Genomic DNA, 21562 nt, shown 5'->3' with positions numbered 1-21562 from the left:
GGTAGGTAGACTACACTGGGATCAGTGATAGTACATGAGTGAGAGGTAGGTAGATTACACTGGGATCAGTGATAGTACATGGGTGAGAGGTAGGTAGATCACACTGGGATCAGTGATAGTACATGCGAGAGAGGTAGGTAGATTATACTGGGATCAGTGATAGTACATGGGTGAGAGGTAGGTAGATTACACTGGGATCAGTGATAGTACATGGGTGAGAGGTAGGTAGATTACACTGGGATCAGTGATAGTACATGTATGAGAGGAAGGTAGATCACAATGAGATCAGTGATAGTACATGGTGAGAGGTAGGTAGATCACACTGGGATCAGTGATAGTACATGTGTGAGAGGTAGGTAGATCACACTGGGATCAGTGATAGTACATGTGTGAGAGGTAGGTAGATTACACTGGGATCAGTGATAGCACATGAGTGAGAGGAAGGTAGATCACTCTGGGATCAGTGATAGTACATGTGTGAGAGGTAGGTAGATTACACTGAGATCAGTGATAGTACACGGGTGAGAGGTAGATAGATCACACTGGGATCAGTGATAGTACATGTGTGAGAGGTAGGTAGATTACACTGGGATCAGTGATGGTACACGGGTGAGAGGTAGATAGATTACACTGGGATCAGTGATTGTACATGAGTGAGAGGTAGGTAGATTACACTGGGATCAGTGATGGTACATGTGTGAGAGGTAGGTAGATTACACTGTGATCAGTGATAGTACATGGGTGAGAGGTAGATAGATCACACTGGGATCAGTGATAGTACATATGAGAGAGGTAGGTAGATTACACTGGGATCAGTGATAGTACATGTGTGAGAGGTAGGTAGATTACACTGGGATCAGTGATAGTACATGAGTGAAAGGTAGGTAGATTACTCTGGGATCAGTGATAGTACATGAGTGAGAGGTAGGTAGATCACACTGGGATCAGTGATAGTACATGGGTGAGAGGGAGGTAGATCACACTGGGATCAGTGATAGTACATGGGTGAGAGGGAGGTAAATTACACTGGGATCAGTGATAGTACATGTGTGAGAGGTAGGTAGATTACACTGCGATCAGTGATAGTACATGAGTGAGAGGTAGGTAGATCACACTGGGATCAGTGATAGTACATGAGTGAGAGGTAGGTAGATCACTCTGGGATCAGTGATAGTACATGTGTGAGAGGTAGGTAGATCACACTGGGATCAGTGATAGTACATGAGTGAGAGGTAGGTAGATCACACTGGGATCAGTGATAGTACATGACTGAGAGGTAGGTAGATTACACTGGGATCAGTGATAGTACATGTGTGAGAGGTAGGTAGATTACACTGGGATCAGTGATAGTACATGACTGAGAGGTAGGTAGATTACACTGGGATCAGTGATAGTACATGTGTGAGAGGTAGGTAGATTTCACTTGGATCAGTGATAGTACATGTGTGAGAGGTAGGTAGATTACACTGGGATCAGTGATAGTGCATGTGTAAGAGGTAGGTAGATTACACTGGGATCAGTGATAGTACATGTGTGAGAGGTAGGTAGATAACACTGGGATCAGTGATAGTACATGGGTGAGAGGTAGGTAAGTTACACTGGGATCAGTGATAGTACATGAGTGAGAGGTAGGTAGAGTACACTGGAATCAGTGATGGTACATGTGTGAGAGGTAGGTAGAGTACACTGGGATCAGTGATGGTACATGTGTGAGAGGTAGGTAGATTACACTGGGATCAGTGATAGTACATGGGTGAGAGGTAGGTAGGTCACACTGGGATCAGTGATAGTACATGGGTGAGAGGTAGGTAGATCACACTGGGATCAGTGATAGTACATGGGTGAGAGGTAGGTAGGTCACACTGGGATCAGTGATAGTACATGGGTGAGAGGTAGATAGATTACACTGGGATCAGTGATAGTGCATGAGTGAGAGGTAGGTAGATCACACTGGGATCAGTGATAGTGCATGAGTGAGAGGTAGGTAGATTACAGTGGGATCAGTGATAGTGCATGAGTGAGAGGTAGGTAGATCACACTGGGATCAGTGATAGTGCATGAGTGAGAGGTAGGTAGATTACACTGGGATCAGTGATAGTACATGGGTGAGAGGTAGGTAGGTCACACTGGGATCAGTGATAGTACATGGGTGAGAGGTAGGTAGATCACACTGGGATCAGTGATAGTACATGGGTGAGAGGTAGGTAGATTACAACGGGATCAGTGATAGTACATGTGTTAGAGGTAGGTAGATTACACTGGAATCAGTGATAGTACATGTGTGAGAGGTAGGTATATTACACTGGGATCAGTGATAGTACATGTGTGAGAGGTAGGTAGATCACACTGGGATCAGTGATACTACATGTGTGAGAGGTAGGTTGATTACACTGGGATCAGTGATAGTACATGTGTGAGAGGGAGGTAGATCACACTGGGATCAGTGATAGTACATGGGTGAGAGGGAGGTAGATCACACTGGGATCAGTGATAGTACATGACTGAGAGGTAGGTAGATTACACTGGGATCAGTGATAGTACATGTGTGAGAGGTAGGTAGATTACACTGGGATCAGTGATAGTACATGTGTGAGAGGTAGGTAGATTACACAGGGATCAGTGGTAGTACATGTGTGAGAGGTAGGTAGATCACAAAGGGATCAGTGATAGTACATGTGTGAGAGGTAGGTATATTACACTGGCATCAGTGATAGTACATGGGTGAGAGGTAGGTAGATCACAAAGGGATCAGTGATAGTACATGGGTGAGAGGTAGGTAGATTACACTGGGATCAGTGATAGTACATGAGTGAGAGGTAGGTAGATCACACTGGGATCAGTGATAGTACATGGGTGAGAGGTAGGTAGATTACACTGGGATCAGTGATAGTACATGAGTGAGAGGTAGGTAAGTTACACTGGGGTCAGTGATAGTACATGTGTGAGAGGTAGGTAGACTACACTGGGATCAGTGATAGTACATGTGTGACAGGTAGGTAGATAAAACTGGGATCAGTGATAGTACATGGGTGAGAGGTAGGTAAGTTACACTGGGATCAGTGATAGTACATGTGTGAGAGGTAGGTAGACTACACTGGGATCAGTGAGTACATGTGTGAGAGATAGGTAGATTACACCGGGATCAGTGATAGTACATGTGTGACAGGTAGGTAGATAAAACTGGGATCAGTGATAGTACATGAGTGAGAGGTAGGTAGATTACACTGGGATCAGTGATAGTACATGGGTGAGAGGTAGGTAGATTACACTGGGATCAGTGATAGTACATGGGTGAGAGGTAGGTAGGTCACACTGGGATCAGTGATAGTACATGGGTGAAAGGTAGGTAGATCACACTGGGATCAGTGATAGTACATGGGTGAGAGGTAGGTAGGTCACACTGGGATCAGTGATAGTACATGGGTGAGAGGTAGATTGATTACACTGGGATCAGTGATAGTACATGTGTGACAGGTAGGTAGATAAAACTGGGATCAGTGATAGCACATGACTGAGACGTAGGTAGATCACACTGGGATCAGTGATAGTACATGTGTGAAAGGTAGGTAGACTACACTGGGATCAGTGATAGTACATGAGTGAGAGGTAGGTAGATTACACTGGGATCAGTGATAGTACATGGGTGAGAGATAGGTAGGTCACACTGGGATCAGTGATAGTACATGCGAGAGAGGTAGGTAGATTATACTGGGATCAGTGATAGTACATGGGTGAGAGGTAGGTAGACTACACTGGGATCAGTGATAGTACATGTGTGACAGGTAGGTAGATAAAACTGGGATCAGTGATAGTACATGGGTGAGAGGTAGGTAAGTTACACTGGGATCAGTGATAGTACATGTGTGACAGGTAGGTAGATAAAACTGGGATCAGTGATAGTACATGGGTGAGAGGTAGGTAAGTTACACTGGGATCAGTGATAGTACATGTGTGAGAGGTAGGTAGACTACACTGGGATCAGTGAGTACATGTGTGAGAGATAGGTAGATTACACCGGGATCAGTGATAGTACATGTGTGACAGGTAGGTAGATAAAACTGGGATCAGTGATAGTACATGAGTGAGAGGTAGGTAGATTACACTGGGATCAGTGATAGTACATGGGTGAGAGGTAGGTAGATTACACTGGGATCAGTGATAGTACATGGGTGAGAGGTAGGTAGGTCACACTGGGATCAGTGATAGTACATGGGTGAAAGGTAGGTAGATCACACTGGGATCAGTGATAGTACATGGGTGAGAGGTAGGTAGGTCACACTGGGATCAGTGATAGTACATGGGTGAGAGGTAGATTGATTACACTGGGATCAGTGATAGTACATGTGTGACAGGTAGGTAGATAAAACTGGGATCAGTGATAGCACATGACTGAGACGTAGGTAGATCACACTGGGATCAGTGATAGTACATGTGTGAAAGGTAGGTAGACTACACTGGGATCAGTGATAGTACATGAGTGAGAGGTAGGTAGATTACACTGGGATCAGTGATAGTACATGGGTGAGAGATAGGTAGGTCACACTGGGATCAGTGATAGTACATGCGAGAGAGGTAGGTAGATTATACTGGGATCAGTGATAGTACATGGGTGAGAGGTAGGTAGATTACACTGGGATCAGTGATAGTACATGGGTGAGAGGTAGGTAGATTACACTGGGATCAGTGATAGTACATGTATGAGAGGAAGGTAGATCACAATGAGATCAGTGATAGTACATGGTGAGAGGTAGGTAGATCACACTGGGATCAGTGATAGTACATGTGTGAGAGGTAGGTAGATCACACTGGGATCAGTGATAGTACATGTGTGAGAGGTAGGTAGATTACACTGGGATCAGTGATAGCACATGAGTGAGAGGAAGGTAGATCACTCTGGGATCAGTGATAGTACATGTGTGAGAGGTAGGTAGATTACACTGGGATCAGTGATAGTACATGCGAGAGAGGTAGGTAGATTATACTGGGATCAGTGATAGTACATGAGTGAGAGGTAGATAGATCACACTGGGATCAGTGATAGTACATGTGTGAGAGGTAGGTAGATTACACTGGGATCAGTGATAGTACACGGGTGAGAGGTAGATAGATCACACTGGGATCAGTGATAGTACATGTGTGAGAGGTAGGTAGATTACACTGGGATCAGTGATGGTACATGTGTGAGAGGTAGGTAGATTACACTGGAATCAGTGATAGTACATGGGTGAGAGGTAGGTAGATTACACTGGGATCAGTGATAGTACATGGGTGAGAGGTAGATAGATTACACTGGGATCAGTGATTGTACATGAGTGAGAGGTAGGTAGATTACACTGGGATCAGTGATGGTACATGTGTGAGAGGTAGGTAGATTACACTGTGATCAGTGATAGTACATGGGTGAGAGGTAGATAGATCACACTGGGATCAGTGATAGTACATATGAGAGAGGTACGTAGATTACACTGGGATCAGTGATAGTACATGTGTGAGAGGTAGGTAGATTACACTGGGATCAGTGATAGTACATGAGTGAAAGGTAGGTAGATTACTCTGGGATCAGTGATAGTACATGGGTGAGAGGGAGGTAGATCACACTGGGATCAGTGATAGTACATGGGTGAGAGGGAGGTAAATTACACTGGGATCAGTGATAGTACATGTGTGAGAGGTAGGTAGATTACACTGCGATCAGTGATAGTACATGAGTGAGAGGAAGGTAGATCACTCTGGGATCAGTGATAGTACATGTGTGAGAGGTAGGTAGATCACACTGGGATCAGTGATAGTACATGAGTGAGAGGTAGGTAGATCACTCTGGGATCAGTGATAGTACATGTGTGAGAGGTAGGTAGATCACACTGGGATCAGTGATAGTACATGAGTGAGAGGTAGGTAGATCACACTGGGATCAGTGATAGTACATGACTGAGAGGTAGGTAGATTACTCTGGGATCAGTGATAGTACATGAGTGAGAGGTAGGTAGATTACACTGGGATCAGTGATAGCACATGACTGAGACGTAGGTAGATCACACTGGGATCAGTGATAGTACATGTGTGAAAGGTAGGTAGACTACACTGGGATCAGTGATAGTACATGTGTGAGAGGTAGGTAGATTACACTGGGATCAGTGATAGTACATGTGTGAGAGGTAGGTAGGTTACACTGGGATCAGTAATAGTACATGAGGGAGAGGTAGGTAGATCACACTGGGATCAGTGATAGTACATGTGTGAGAGGTAGGTAGATCACACTGGGATCAGTGATAGTACATGTGTGAGAGGTAGGTAGATCACACTGGGATCAGTGATAGTACATGTGTGAGAGGTAGGTAGGTTACACTGGGATCAGTGATAGTACATGAGGGAGAGGTAGGTAGATTACACTGGGATCAGTGATAGTACATGGGTGAGAGGTAGGTAGATTACTCTGGGATCAGTGATAGTACATGTTTGAGAGGTAGGTAGGTTACACTGGGATCAGTGATAGTACATGTGTGAGAGGTAGGTAGATTACACTGGGATCAGTGATAGTACATGTGTGAGAGGTAGGTAGATTACACTGGGATCAGTGACGGTACATGTGTGAGAGGTAGGTAGATTACACTGGGATCAGTGATAGTACATGTGTGAGAGGTAGGTAGATTACACTGGGATCAGTGATGGTACATGTGTGAGAGGTAGGTAGATTACACTGGGATCAGTGATAGTACATGTGTGAGAGGTAGGTAGATTACACTGGGATCAGTGATAGTACATGTGTGAGAGGTAGGTAGATTACTCTGGGATCAGTGATAGTACATGGGTGAGAGGTAGATAGATCACACTGGGATCAGTGATAGTACATGTGTGAGAGGTAGGTAGATTACACAGGGATCAGTGATAGTACATGTGTGAGAGGTAGGTAGATTACACTGGGATCAGTGATAGTACATGTGTGAGAGGTAGGTAGATTACACTGGGATCAGTGATAGTACATGGGTGAGAGGTAGGTAGGTTACACTGGAATCAGTGATAGTACATGGGTGAGAGGTAGGTAGGTTACACTGGGATCAGTGATAGTTCATTTGTGAGAGGTAGGTAGATTACACTGGGATCAGGGATAGTACATGGGTGAGAGGTAGATAGATCACACTGGGATCAGTGATAGTACATATGAGAGAGGTAGGTAGATTACACTGGGATCAGTGATAGTACATGTGTGAGAGGTAGGTAGATTACACTGGGATCAGTGATAGTACATGAGTGAAAGGTAGGTAGATCACACTGGGATCAGTGATAGTACATGGGTGAGAGGGAGGTAGATCACACTGGGATCAGTGATAGTACATGGGTGAGAGGGAGGAAAATTACACTGGGATCAGTGATAGTACATGGGTGAGGGGTAGGTAGATTACTCTGGGATCAGTGATAGTACATGTTTGAGAGGTAGGTAGGTTACACTGGGATCAGTGATAGTACATGTGTGAGAGGTAGGTAGATTACACTGGGATCAGGGATAGTACATGGGTGAGAGGTAGATAGATCACACTGGGATCAGTGATAGTACATATGAGAGAGGTAGGTAGATTACACTGGGATCAGTGATAGTACATGTGTGAGAGGTAGGTAGATTACACTGGGATCAGTGATAGTACATGAGTGAAATGTAGGTAGGTTACACTGGGATCAGTGATAGTACATGGGTGAGAGGTAGGTAGGTTACACTGGGATCAGTGATAGTACATGAGTGAGAGGTAGGTAGATTACACTGGGATCAGTGATAGTACATGGGTGATAGGTAGGTAGATTACACTGGGATCAGTGATTGTACATGAGTGAGAGGTAGGTAGATTACACAGGGATCATTGATAGTACATGTGTGAGAGGTAGGTAGGTTACACTGGGATCAGTGATAGTACATGCGTGAGAGGTAGGTAGATTATACTAGGATCAGTGATAGTACATGGGTGAGAGGTAGGTAGATTACACTGGGATCAGTGATAGTACATGCGAGAGAGGTAGGTAGATTATACTGGGATCAGTGATAGTACATGGGTTAGAGGTAGGTAGATTACACTGGGATCAGTGATAGTACATGGGTGAGAGGTAGGTAGATTACACTGGGATCAGTGATAGTACATGTATGAGAGGAAGGTAGATCACAATGAGATCAGTGATAGTACATGGTGAGAGGTAGGTAGATCACACTGGGATCAGTGATAGTACTTGTGTGAGAGGTAGGTAGATCACACTGGGATCAGTGATAGTACATGTGTGAGAGGTAGGTAGATTACACTGGGATCAGTGATAGTACATGAGTGAGAGGAAGGTAGATCACTCTGGGATCAGTGATAGTACATGTGTGAGAGGTAGGTAGATCACACTGGGATCAGTGATAGGACATGACTGAGAGGTAGGTAGATTACTCTGGGATCAGTGATAGTACATGAGTGAGAGGTAGGTAGATTACACTGGGATCAGTGATAGCACATGACTGAGACGTAGGTAGATCACACTGGGATCAGTGATAGTACATGTGTGAAAGGTAGGTAGACTACACTGGGATCAGTGATAGTACATGAGTGAGAGGTAGGTAGATTACACTGGGATCAGTGATAGTACATGGGTGAGAGGTAGGTAGATCACACTGGGATCAGTGATAGTACATGCGAGAGAGGTAGGTAGATTATACTGGGATCAGTGATAGTACATGGGTGAGAGGTAGGTAGATTACACTGGGATCAGTGATAGTACATGGGTGAGAGGTAGGTAGATTACACTGGGATCAGTGATAGTACATGTATGAGAGGAAGGTAGATCACAATGAGATCAGTGATAGTACATATGAGAGAGGTAGGTAGATTACACTGGGATCAGTGATAGTACATGTGTGAGAGGTAGGTAGATTACACTGGGATCAGTGATAGTACATGGGTGAGAGGTAGATAGATCACACTGGGATCAGTGATAGTACATATGAGAGAGGTAGGTAGATTACACTGGGATCAGTGATAGTACATGTGTGAGAGGTAGGTAGATTACACTGGGATCAGTGATAGTACATGGGTGAGAGGTAGATAGATCACACTGGGATCAGTGATAGTACATATGAGAGAGGTAGGTAGATTACACTGGGATCAGTGATAGTACATGTGTGAGAGGTAGGTAGATTACACTGGGATCAGTGATAGTACATGAGTGAAAGGTAGGTAGATTACACTGGGATCAGTGATAGTACATGGTGAGAGGTAGGTAGATCACACTGGGATCAGTGATAGTACATGGGTGAGAGGGAGGTAGATTACACTGTGATCAGTGATAGTACATGAGTGAGAGGAAGGTAGATCACTCTGGGATCAGTGATAGTACATGTGTGAGAGGTAGGTAGATCACACTGGGATCAGTGATAGTACATGAGTGAGAGGTAGGTAGATCACACTGGGATCAGTGATAGTACATGACTGAGAGGTAGGTAGATTACTCTGGGATCAGTGATAGTACATGGGTGAGAGGTAGGTAGATTACACTGGGATCAGTGATAGTACATGAGTGAGAGGTAGGTAGATTACACTGGGATCAGTGATAGCACATGACTGAGACGTAGGTAGATCACACTGGGATCAGTGATAGTACATGTATGAAAGGTAGGTAGACTACACTGGGATCAGTGATAGTACATGTGTGAGAGGTAGGTAGATTACACTGGGATCAGTGATAGTACATGGGTGAGAGGTAGGTAGATCACACTGGGATCAGTGATAGTACATGTGTGAGAGGTAGGTAGGTTACACTGGGATCAGTAATAGTACATGAGGGAGAGGTAGGTAGATCACACTGGGATCAGTGATAGTACATGTGTGAGAGGTAGGTAGATCACACTGGGATCAGTGATAGTACATGTGTGAGAGGTAGGTAGGTTACACTGGGATCAGTGATAGTACATGAGGGAGAGGTAGGTAGATTACACTGGGATCAGTGATAGTACATGGGTGAGAGGTAGGTAGATTACTCTGGGATCAGTGATAGTACATGTGTGAGAGGTAGGTAGGTTACACTGGGATCAGTGATAGTACATGTGTGAGAGGTAGGTAGATTACACTGGGATCAGTGATAGTACATGTGTGAGAGGTAGGTAGATTACACTGGGATCAGTGATGGTACATGTGTGAGAGGTAGGTAGATTACACTGGGATCAGTGATAGTACATGTGTGAGAGGTAGGTAGATTACACTGGGATCAGTGATAGTACATGTGTGAGAGGTAGGTAGATTACACTGGGATCAGTGATAGTACATGGGTGAGAGGTAGGTAGATTACACTGGGATCAGTGATAGTACATGCGAGAGAGGTAGGTAGATTATACTGGGATCAGTGATAGTACATGGGTGAGAGGTAGGTAGATTACACTGGGATCAGTGATAGTACATGTGTGAGAGGTAGGTAGATCACACTGGGATCAGTGATAGTACATGTGTGAGAGGTAGGTAGATTACACTGGGATCAGTGATAGTACATGAGTGAGAGGAAGGTAGATCACTCTGGGATCAGTGATAGTACATGTGTGAGAGGTAGGTAGATCACACTGGGATCAGTGTTAGTACATGAGTGAGAGGTAGGTAGATCACACTGGGATCAGTGATAGGACATGACTGAGAGGTAGGTAGATTACTCTGGGATCAGTGATAGTACATGGGTGAGAGGTAGGTAGATTACACTGGGATCAGTGATAGTACATGAGTGAGAGGTAGGTAGATTACACTGGGATCAGTGATAGCACATGACTGAGACGTAGGTAGATCACACTGGGATCAGTGATAGTACATGTGTGAAAGGTAGGTAGACTACACTGGGATCAGTGATAGTACATGTGTGAGAGGTAGGTAGATCACACTGGGATCAGTGATAGTACATGTGTGAGAGGTAGGTAGGTTACACTGGGATCAGTAATAGTACATGAGGGAGAGGAATGTAGATCACTCTGGGATCAGTGATAGTACATGTGTGAGAGGTAGGTAGATCACACTGGGATCAGTGATAGTACATGTGTGAGAGGTAGGTAGATTAGACTGGGATCAGTGATAGTACATGAGTGAAAGGTAGGTAGATTACACTGGGATCAGTGATGGTACATGAGTGAGAGGTAGGTAGGTTACACTGGGATCAGTGATAGTACATGAGTGAGAGGTAGGTAGATTACACTGGGATTAGTGATAGTACATGGGTGAGAGGTAGGTAGATCACACTGGGATCAGTGATAGTACATGTGTGAGAGGAAGGTAAGTTACACTGGGATCAGTGATAGTACATGAGTGAGAGGTAGGTATATTACACTGGTGTCAGTGATATTAGATGTGTGAGACGTAGGTAGACTACACTGGGATCAGTGATAGTACATGTGTGAGAGGTAGGTAATTTACACTGGGATCAGTGATAGTACATGAGTGAGAGGTAGGTAGATTACACTGGGATCAGTGATAGTACACGGGTGAGAGGTAGATAGATCACACTGGGATCAGTGATAGTACATGTGTGAGAGGTAGGTAGATTACACTGGGATCAGTGATGGTACATGTGTGAGAGGTAGGTAGATTACACTGGGATCAGTGATAGTACATGGGTGAGAGGTAGATAGATCCCACTGGGATCAGTGATAGTACATATGAGAGAGGTAGGTAGATTACACTGGGATCAGTGATAGTACATGTGTGAGAGGTAGGTAGATTACACTGGGATCAGTGATAGTACATGAGTGAAAGGTAGGTAGATTACTCTGGGATCAGTGATAGTACATGGGTGAGAGGGAGGTAGATCACACTGGGATCAGTGATAGTACATGGGTTAGAGGTAGGTAAATTACACTGGGATCAGTGATAGTACATGTGTGAGAGGTAGGTAGATTACACTGGGATCAGTGATAGTACATGAGTGAAATGTAGGTAGGTTACACTGGGATCAGTGATAGTACATGGGTGAGAGGTAGGTAGGTTACACTGGGATCAGTGATAGTACATGAGTGAGAGGTAGGTAGATTACACTGGGATCAGTGATAGTACATGTGTGAGAGGTAGGTAGGTTACACTGGGATCAGTGATAGTACATGCGTGAGAGGTAGGTAGATTATACTGGGATCAGTGATAGTACATGGGTGAGAGGTAGGTAGATTACACTGGGATCAGTGATAGTACATGCGAGAGAGGTAGGTAGATTATACTGGGTGATAGTACATGGGTGAGAGGTAGGTAGATTACACTGGGATCAGTGATAGTACATGGGTGAGAGGTAGGTAGATTACACTGGGATCAGTGATAGTACATGTATGAGAGGAAGGTAGATCACAATGAGATCAGTGATAGTACATGGTGAGAGGTAGGTAGATCACACTGGGATCAGTGATAGTACATGTGTGAGAGGTAGGTAGATCACACTGGGATCAGTGATAGTACATGTGTGAGAGGTAGGTAGATTACACTGGGATCAGTGATAGTACATGAGTGAGAGGAAGGTAGATCACTCTGGGATCAGTGATAGTACATGTGTGAGAGGTAGGTAGATCACACTGGGATCAGTGATAGTACATGAGTGAGAGGTAGGTAGATCACACTGGGATCAGTGATAGTACATGTGTGAGAGGTAGGTAGGTTACACTGGGATCAGTAATAGTACATGAGGGAGAGGAAGGTAGATCACTCTGGGATCAGTGATAGTACATGTGTGAGAGGTAGGTAGATCACACTGGGATCAGTGATAGTACATGTGTGAGAGGTAGGTAGATTAGACTGGGATCAGTGATAGTACATGAGTGAAAGGTAGGTAGATTACACTGGGATCAGTGATGGTACATGAGTGAGAGGTAGGTAGGTTACACTGGGATCAGTGATAGTACATGAGTGAGAGGTAGGTAGATTACATTGGGATCAGTGATAGTACATGGGTGAGAGGTAGGTAGATCACACTGGGATCAGTGATAGTACATGTGTGAGAGGAAGGTAAGTTACACTGGGATCAATGATAGTACATGAGTGAGAGGTAGGTATATTACACTGGTGTCAGTGATATTAGATGTGTGAGAGGTAGGTAGATTACACTGGGATCAGTGATAGTACATCGGTGAGAGGTAGGTAAATTACACTGGGATCAGTGATAGTACACGGGTGAGAGGTAGATAGATCACACTGGGATCAGTGATAGTACATGTGTGAGAGGCAGGTAGATTATACTGGGATCAGTGATAGTACATGTGTGAGAGGTAGGTAGATTACACTGGGATCAGTGATGCTACATGTGTGAGAGGTAGGTAGATTACACTGGGATCAGTGATAGTACATGGGTGAGAGGTAGATAGATCACACTGGGATCAGTGATAGTACATATGAGAGAGGTAGGTAGATTACACTGGGATCAGTGATAGTACATGTGTGAGAGGTAGGTAGATTACACTGGGATCAGTTATAGTACATGAGTGAAAGGTAGGTAGATTACTCTGGGATCAGTGATAGTACATGGGTGAGAGGTAGGTAGATTATACTGGGATCAGTGATAGTACATGGGTGAGAGGTAGGTAGATTACACTGGGATCAGTGATAGTACATGTGTGAGAGGTAGGTAGATCACACTGGGATCAGTGATAGTACATGTGTGAGAGGTAGGTAGATTACACTGGGATCAGTGATAGCACATGAGTGAGAGGAAGGTAGATCACTCTGGGATCAGTGATAGTACATGTGTGAGAGGTAGGTAGATTACACTGGGATCAGTGATAGTACATGCGAGAGAGGTAGGTAGATTATACTGGGATCAGTGATAGTACATGAGTGAGAGGTAGATAGATCACACTGGGATCAGTGATAGTACATGTGTGAGAGGTAGGTAGATTACACTGGGATCAGTGATAGTACACGGGTGAGAGGTAGATAGATCACACTGGGATCAGTGATAGTACATGTGTGAGAGGTAGGTAGATTACACTGGGATCAGTGATGGTACATGTGTGAGAGGTAGGTAGATTACACTGGAATCAGTGATAGTACATGGGTGAGAGGTAGGTAGATTACACTGGGATCAGTGATAGTACATGGGTGAGAGGTAGATAGATTACACTGGGATCAGTGATTGTACATGAGTGAGAGGTAGGTAGATTACACTGGGATCAGTGATGGTACATGTGTGAGAGGTAGGTAGATTACACTGTGATCAGTGATAGTACATGGGTGAGAGGTAGATAGATCACACTGGGATCAGTGATAGTACATATGAGAGAGGTACGTAGATTACACTGGGATCAGTGATAGTACATGTGTGAGAGGTAGGTAGATTACACTGGGATCAGTGATAGTACATGAGTGAAAGGTAGGTAGATTACTCTGGGATCAGTGATAGTACATGGGTGAGAGGGAGGTAGATCACACTGGGATCAGTGATAGTACATGGGTGAGAGGGAGGTAAATTACACTGGGATCAGTGATAGTACATGTGTGAGAGGTAGGTAGATTACACTGCGATCAGTGATAGTACATGAGTGAGAGGAAGGTAGATCACTCTGGGATCAGTGATAGTACATGTGTGAGAGGTAGGTAGATCACACTGGGATCAGTGATAGTACATGAGTGAGAGGTAGGTAGATCACTCTGGGATCAGTGATAGTACATGTGTGAGAGGTAGGTAGATCACACTGGGATCAGTGATAGTACATGAGTGAGAGGTAGGTAGATCACACTGGGATCAGTGATAGTACATGACTGAGAGGTAGGTAGATTACTCTGGGATCAGTGATAGTACATGAGTGAGAGGTAGGTAGATTACACTGGGATCAGTGATAGCACATGACTGAGACGTAGGTAGATCACACTGGGATCAGTGATAGTACATGTGTGAAAGGTAGGTAGACTACACTGGGATCAGTGATAGTACATGTGTGAGAGGTAGGTAGATTACACTGGGATCAGTGATAGTACATGTGTGAGAGGTAGGTAGGTTACACTGGGATCAGTAATAGTACATGAGGGAGAGGTAGGTAGATCACACTGGGATCAGTGATAGTACATGTGTGAGAGGTAGGTAGATCACACTGGGATCAGTGATAGTACATGTGTGAGAGGTAGGTAGATCACACTGGGATCAGTGATAGTACATGTGTGAGAGGTAGGTAGGTTACACTGGGATCAGTGATAGTACATGAGGGAGAGGTAGGTAGATTACACTGGGATCAGTGATAGTACATGGGTGAGAGGTAGGTAGATTACTCTGGGATCAGTGATAGTACATGTTTGAGAGGTAGGTAGGTTACACTGGGATCAGTGATAGTACATGTGTGAGAGGTAGGTAGATTACACTGGGATCAGTGATAGTACATGTGTGAGAGGTAGGTAGATTACACTGGGATCAGTGACGGTACATGTGTGAGAGGTAGGTAGATTACACTGGGATCAGTGATAGTACATGTGTGAGAGGTAGGTAGATTACACTGGGATCAGTGATGGTACATGTGTGAGAGGTAGGTAGATTACACTGGGATCAGTGATAGTACATGTGTGAGAGGTAGGTAGATTACACTGGGATCAGTGATAGTACATGTGTGAGAGGTAGGTAGATTACTCTGGGATCAGTGATAGTACATGGGTGAGAGGTAGATAGATCACACTGGGATCAGTGATAGTACATGTGTGAGAGGTAGGTAGATTACACAGGGATCAGTGATAGTACATGTGTGAGAGGTAGGTAGATTACACTGGGATCAGTGATAGTACATGTGTGAGAGGTAGGTAGATTACACTGGGATCAGTGATAGTACATGGGTGAGAGGTAGGTAGGTTACACTGGAATCAGTGATAGTACATGGGTGAGAGGTAGGTAGGTTACACTGGGATCAGTGATAGTTCATTTGTGAGAGGTAGGTAGATTACACTGGGATCAGGGATAGTACATGGGTGAGAGGTAGATAGATCACACTGGGATCAGTGATAGTACATATGAGAGAGGTAGGTAGATTACACTGGGATCAGTGATAGTACATGTGTGAGAGGTAGGTAGATTACACTGGGATCAGTGATAGTACATGAGTGAAAGGTAGGTAGATCACACTGGGATCAGTGATAGTACATGGGTGAGAGGGAGGTAGATCACACTGGGATCAGTGATAGTACATGGGTGAGAGGGAGGAAAATTACACTGGGATCAGTGATAGTACATGGGTGAGGGGTAGGTAGATTACTCTGGGATCAGTGATAGTACATGTTTGAGAGGTAGGTAGGTTACACTGGGATCAGTGATAGTACATGTGTGAGAGGTAGGTAGATTACACTGGGATCAGGGATAGTACATGGGTGAGAGGTAGATAGATCACACTGGGATCAGTGATAGTACATATGAGAGAGGTAGGTAGATTACACTGGGATCAGTGATAGTACATGTGTGAGAGGTAGGTAGATTACACTGGGATCAGTGATAGTACATGAGTGAAATGTAGGTAGGTTACACTGGGATCAGTGATAGTACATGGGTGAGAGGTAGGTAGGTTACACTGGGATCAGTGATAGTACATGAGTGAGAGGTAGGTAGATTACACTGGGATCAGTGATAGTACATGGGTGATAGGTAGGTAGATTACACTGGGATCAGTGATTGTACATGAGTGAGAGGTAGGTAGATTACACAGGGATCATTGATAGTACATGTGTGAGAGGTAGGTAGGTTACACTGGGATCAGTGATAGTACATGCGTGAGAGGTAGGTAGATTATACTAGGATCAGTGATAGTACATGGGTGAGAGGTAGGTAGATTACACTGGGATCAGTGATAGTACATGCGAGAGAGGTAGGTAGATTATACTGGGATCAGTGATAGTACATGGGTTAGAGGTAGGTAGATTACACTGGGATCAGTGATAGTACATGGGTGAGAGGTAGGTAGATTACACTGGGATCAGTGATAGTACATGTATGAGAGGAAGGTAGATCACAATGAGATCAGTGATAGTACATGGTGAGAGGTAGGTAGATCACACTGGGATCAGTGATAGTACTTGTGTGAGAGGTAGGTAGATCACACTGGGATCAGTGATAGTACATGTGTGAGAGGTAGGTAGATTACACTGGGATCAGTGATAGTACATGAGTGAGAGGAAGGTAGATCACTCTGGGATCAGTGATAGTACATGTGTGAGAGGTAGGTAGATCACACTGGGATCAGTGATAGGACATGACTGAGAGGTAGGTAGATTACTCTGGGATCAGTGATAGTACATGAGTGAGAGGTAGGTAGATTACACTGGGATCAGTGATAGCACATGACTGAGACGTAGGTAGATCACACTGGGATCAGTGATAGTACATGTGTGAAAGGTAGGTAGACTACACTGGGATCAGTGATAGTACATGAGTGAGAGGTAGGTAGATTACACTGGGATCAGTGATAGTACATGGGTGAGAGGTAGGTAGATCACACTGGGATCAGTGATAGTACATGCGAGAGAGGTAGGTAGATTATACTGGGATCAGTGATAGTACATGGGTGAGAGGTAGGTAGATTACACTGGGATCAGTGATAGTACATGGGTGAGAGGTAGGTAGATTACACTGGGATCAGTGATAGTACATGTATGAGAGGAAGGTAGATCACAATGAGATCAGTGATAGTACATATGAGAGAGGTAGGTAGATTACACTGGGATCAGTGATAGTACATGTGTGAGAGGTAGGTAGATTACACTGGGATCAGTGATAGTACATGGGTGAGAGGTAGATAGATCACACTGGGATCAGTGATAGTACATATGAGAGAGGTAGGTAGATTACACTGGGATCAGTGATAGTACATGTGTGAGAGGTAGGTAGATTACACTGGGATCAGTGATAGTACATGGGTGAGAGGTAGATAGATCACACTGGGATCAGTGATAGTACATATGAGAGAGGTAGGTAGATTACACTGGGATCAGTGATAGTACATGTGTGAGAGGTAGGTAGATTACACTGGGATCAGTGATAGTACATGAGTGAAAGGTAGGTAGATTACACTGGGATCAGTGATAGTACATGGTGAGAGGTAGGTAGATCACACTGGGATCAGTGATAGTACATGGGTGAGAGGGAGGTAGATTACACTGTGATCAGTGATAGTACATGAGTGAGAGGAAGGTAGATCACTCTGGGATCAGTGATAGTACATGTGTGAGAGGTAGGTAGATCACACTGGGATCAGTGATAGTACATGAGTGAGAGGTAGGTAGATCACACTGGGATCAGTGATAGTACATGACTGAGAGGTAGGTAGATTACTCTGGGATCAGTGATAGTACATGGGTGAGAGGTAGGTAGATTACACTGGGATCAGTGATAGTACATGAGTGAGAGGTAGGTAGATTACACTGGGATCAGTGATAGCACATGACTGAGACGTAGGTAGATCACACTGGGATCAGTGATAGTACATGTATGAAAGGTAGGTAGACTACACTGGGATCAGTGATAGTACATGTGTGAGAGGTAGGTAGATTACACTGGGATCAGTGATAGTACATGGGTGAGAGGTAGGTAGATCACACTGGGATCAGTGATAGTACATGTGTGAGAGGTAGGTAGGTTACACTGGGATCAGTAATAGTACATGAGGGAGAGGTAGGTAGATCACACTGGGATCAGTGATAGTACATGTGTGAGAGGTAGGTAGATCACACTGGGATCAGTGATAGTACATGTGTGAGAGGTAGGTAGGTTACACTGGGATCAGTGATAGTACATGAGGGAGAGGTAGGTAGATTACACTGGGATCAGTGATAGTACATGGGTGAGAGGTAGGTAGATTACTCTGGGATCAGTGATAGTACATGTGTGAGAGGTAGGTAGGTTACACTGGGATCAGTGATAGTACATGTGTGAGAGGTAGGTAGATTACACTGGGATCAGTGATAGTACATGTGTGAGAGGTAGGTAGATTACACTGGGATCAGTGATGGTACATGTGTGAGAGGTAGGTAGATTACACTGGGATCAGTGATAGTACATGTGTGAGAGGTAGGTAGATTACACTGGGATCAGTGATAGTACATGTGTGAGAGGTAGGTAGATTACACTGGGATCAGTGATAGTACATGGGTGAGAGGTAGGTAGATTACACTGGGATCAGTGATAGTACATGCGAGAGAGGTAGGTAGATTATACTGGGATCAGTGATAGTACATGGGTGAGAGGTAGGTAGATTACACTGGGATCAGTGATAGTACATGGGTGAGAGGTAGGTAGATTACACTGGGATCAGTGATAGTACATGTATGAGAGGAAGGTAGATCACAATGAGATCAGTGATAGTACATGGTGAGAGGTAGGTAGATTACACTGGGATCAGTGATAGTACATGTGTGAGAGGTAGGTAGATCACACTGGGATCAGTGATAGTACATGTGTGAGAGGTAGGTAGATTACACTGGGATCAGTGATAGTACATGAGTGAGAGGAAGGTAGATCACTCTGGGATCAGTGATAGTACATGTGTGAGAGGTAGGTAGATCACACTGGGATCAGTGTTAGTACATGAGTGAGAGGTAGGTAGATCACACTGGGATCAGTGATAGGACATGACTGAGAGGTAGGTAGATTACTCTGGGATCAGTGATAGTACATGGGTGAGAGGTAGGTAGATTACACTGGGATCAGTGATAGTACATGAGTGAGAGGTAGGTAGATTACACTGGGATCAGTGATAGCACATGACTGAGACGTAGGTAGATCACACTGGGATCAGTGATAGTACATGTGTGAAAGGTAGGTAGACTACACTGGGATCAGTGATAGTACATGTGTGAGAGGTAGGTAGATCACACTGGGATCAGTGATAGTACATGTGTGAGAGGTAGGTAGGTTACACTGGGATCAGTAATAGTACATGAGGGAGAGGAATGTAGATCACTCTGGGATCAGTGATAGTACATGTGTGAGAGGTAGGTAGATCACACTGGGATCAGTGATAGTACATGTGTGAGAGGTAGGTAGATTAGACTGGGATCAGTGATAGTACATGAGTGAAAGGTAGGTAGATTACACTGGGATCAGTGATGGTACATGAGTGAGAGGTAGGTAGGTTACACTGGGATCAGTGATAGTACATGAGTGAGAGGTAGGTAGATTACACTGGGATTAGTGATAGTACATGGGTGAGAGGTAGGTAGATCACACTGGGATCAGTGATAGTACATGTGTGAGAGGAAGGTAAGTTACACTGGGATCAGTGATAGTACATGAGTGAGAGGTAGGTATATTACACTGGTGTCAGTGATATTAGATGTGTGAGACGTAGGTAGACTACACTGGGATCAGTGATAGTACATGTGTGAGAGGTAGGTAATTTACACTGGGATCAGTGATAGTACATGAGTGAGAGGTAGGTAGATTACACTGGGATCAGTGATAGTACACGGGTGAGAGGTAGATAGATCACACTGGGATCAGTGATAGTACATGTGTGAGAGGTAGGTAGATTACACTGGGATCAGTGATGGTACATGTGTGAGAGGTAGGTAGATTACACTGGGATCAGTGATAGTACATGGGTGAGAGGTAGATAGATCCCACTGGGATCAGTGATAGTACATATGAGAGAGGTAGGTAGATTACACTGGGATCAGTGATAGTACATGTGTGAGAGGTAGGTAGATTACACTGGGATCAGTGATAGTACATGAGTGAAAGGTAGGTAGATTACTCTGGGATCAGTGATAGTACATGGGTGAGAGGGAGGTAGATCACACTGGGATCAGTGATAGTACATGGGTTAGAGGTAGGTAAATTACACTGGGATCAGTGATAGTACATGTGTGAGAGGTAGGTAGATTACACTGGGATCAGTGATAGTACATGAGTGAAATGTAGGTAGGTTACACTGGGATCAGTGATAGTACATGGGTGAGAGGTAGGTAGGTTACACTGGGATCAGTGATAGTACATGAGTGAGAGGTAGGTAGATTACACTGGGATCAGTGATAGTACATGTGTGAGAGGTAGGTAGGTTACACTGGGATCAGTGATAGTACATGCGTGAGAGGTAGGTAGATTATACTGGGATCAGTGATAGTACATGGGTGAGAGGTAGGTAGATTACACTGGGATCAGTGATAGTACATGCGAGAGAGGTAGGTAGATTATACTGGGTGATAGTACATGGGTGAGAGGTAGGTAGATTACACTGGGATCAGTGATAGTACATGGGTGAGAGGTAGGTAGATTACACTGGGATCAGTGATAGTACATGTATGAGAGGAAGGTAGATCACAATGAGATCAGTGATAGTACATGGTGAGAGGTAGGTAGATCACACTGGGATCAGTGATAGTACATGTGTGAGAGGTAGGTAGATCACACTGGGATCAGTGATAGTACATGTGTGAGAGGTAGGTAGATTACACTGGGATCAGTGATAGTACATGAGTGAGAGGAAGGTAGATCACTCTGGGATCAGTGATAGTACATGTGTGAGAGGTAGGTAGATCACACTGGGATCAGTGATAGTACATGAGTGAGAGGAAGGTAGATCACACTGGGATCAGTGATAGTACATGTGTGAGAGGTAGGTAGGTTACACTGGGATCAG

The sequence above is a fragment of the Eleutherodactylus coqui genome, chromosome 2 (genome assembly GCF_035609145.1).
Source record: "Eleutherodactylus coqui strain aEleCoq1 chromosome 2, aEleCoq1.hap1, whole genome shotgun sequence".
NCBI lineage: Eukaryota > Metazoa > Chordata > Amphibia > Anura > Eleutherodactylidae > Eleutherodactylus > Eleutherodactylus coqui.
Note: the sequence above shows the minus strand (reverse complement) of the source record.